Consider the following 2,035-nt stretch of genomic DNA (forward strand, 5'->3'; position numbering starts at 1 on the left):
ATGAGGGATGAAATCATGGCTCCCTTTTCACATCAGTGAACACTTACTCATGGGAATCATTCCACTGAAATGAGATCAGTGTTAGGGGTTCACTATCTGGCTCCAAACAATTATTCTTTTCCTCCTGTGTTCTCTTCAAATGGCAAAAGAGCATTTTGTGTGAGGTTCTTTAAAATGAGAAGAGGTGGAAGTCTGGAAGAGGCTAGAGGGTCCAGAGCCCGGTGATAAAAATGATCGAGAACTTGGAAAGCAAGTTATAGGAGGAAAGGCTGAAGGAGCTAGGCATGTTCAGCTTGTGGAGAAAATACTTAAGAGAGGACATGATAACAGTTTTCAAACATCTTTATGGCTGCCATAAAGAAGAGGAAAAGCACTTTCTCTCTCTTGCTGAAGAGAGGATGACGCAGACCAATACTTTGGATTTGCAGCAAAGTAGGTTTAAGTTGGATATTAAGAAAATTTCTTCACTATTAGAACAGAGAGACAGTGGAATAGGCTGTCTAGGGAAGTGTTCAAGCAGAGGTTGGACAGCCACTGGTCAGGGATGATATAATTCTATGGCTGTGTTCTACTATGGGTATTTCCCACGCTTCTGAGCTTTGCTGGTCACCCCCATCCCCGCTTTCTGCTACTTGTCAGGGTGTTTTTAAGCCTCCCTCAGAAGCACTGGGTGTTGGCTGCAGCCATGGCTGGGGGCTTCAACTGAAGTGAGCCAATGCTCCTGCTGGGACCAAAGCTAGAGGTTCCTGGATAGAGGGTCTTGCATCGCTGCTCACGCTTAGACCAACTGCTGTATTTGGAAGGAAAGATTTTTACCCCATGGTCAAATTGGTACAGATGTGGGGGTTTTGCCTTTCTGTATAGCAGGGAGTATGGCCCTCTACCTGGGATCTCTTGTCACTGTTTTGACAATCTTTTATAGAAGCAGGACATTGGCTGCTGTGGTTCCCCTGCTTTACTTATGGCTGGTTAGGGTCTTATGTCTTGTGTTGTGTTGGAGCTGACAGTAGACTTACAAAGAGTTTAAATTATGGACTATATAGGATGGTTTGGACAGGGATGATGCTGCCTCAGGCAGGGGGCTGAACTAGATGACTTCTGAAGGTCTCTTCCAGCCCTACTTCTCTATGATTTTACTGGTAGCTGTCACGCATGACAGCTGGGGCTCCACTAAGAAGCAATGGGCTCAATCGCTCCCAGGAGATGGCTTTGCAACTCCCAGGTAGGGCAGATGGCACTGATTCTCTGTCTAATGAGAGCAGCGGTCGCAGGGGTCTCTCTCGAGAAGCAGCAGAATGACTGATCTGAGGGAAAAAAACACAACCAGATGCAGTGAGCCCAGTGGAGCCAGTTTTGTTTTTCCTCTTTGCATTTCTAAGACGAAAAACGAAACCACGTCAGGGCCCGTGGAAAGAAAATGTAAAACCAGTGAGGAAATTAACTTGCAGAGCAGTGGCACAGTGTAAGAGAAGCACCTGTAGAATAGAAACCTAGGGACCAGGGCCCACTTCTGCTTGCTCCCTGCCCAGCCCAGCCCAGCCCAGCCCAGCCCCGCAGGCGTGCAGCACCCCCTGCGCCTTCCTGAAGCACGAATTAGAAACAGCGTTGCCAGGTCTTAACTATGGAATTATCATGTTGGAAGCTCAAAATTACCATATTTGTTGAAAAACTATAGTACACTGAAAAAAATATGCAAATGTATATGCAAATAAGTCTTCTTGTTTACTTTATATCGCTCACTATAATTAGCCAGTGCATGAGCACTTGGTCATCAGAGCTGAAGCATTTTATTTCGAGGTAAGCAGTCACAAGGAAGTGCTGACAGCAAACCCAAAAGTCAGTTAAGGCTCCCTGAGAATAACTTGGGTTTTGCATATGCTGCATCAATGAACTGCCTCAAAAATTAGGGTACATTTTGAACACTTTGACTGTTATTGATTCTACATCATACAAGGGTTGAAATGATCATACAAATATGGTCATTACCGCGCACCTGGCAACACGACCGGAAAGAAAGGAGGCAGGAAGCGGGCGG

The sequence above is a fragment of the Alligator sinensis genome, unplaced genomic scaffold (genome assembly GCF_000455745.1).
Source record: "Alligator sinensis unplaced genomic scaffold, ASM45574v1 scaffold619_1, whole genome shotgun sequence".
Classification (NCBI taxonomy): Eukaryota; Metazoa; Chordata; order Crocodylia; family Alligatoridae; genus Alligator; species Alligator sinensis.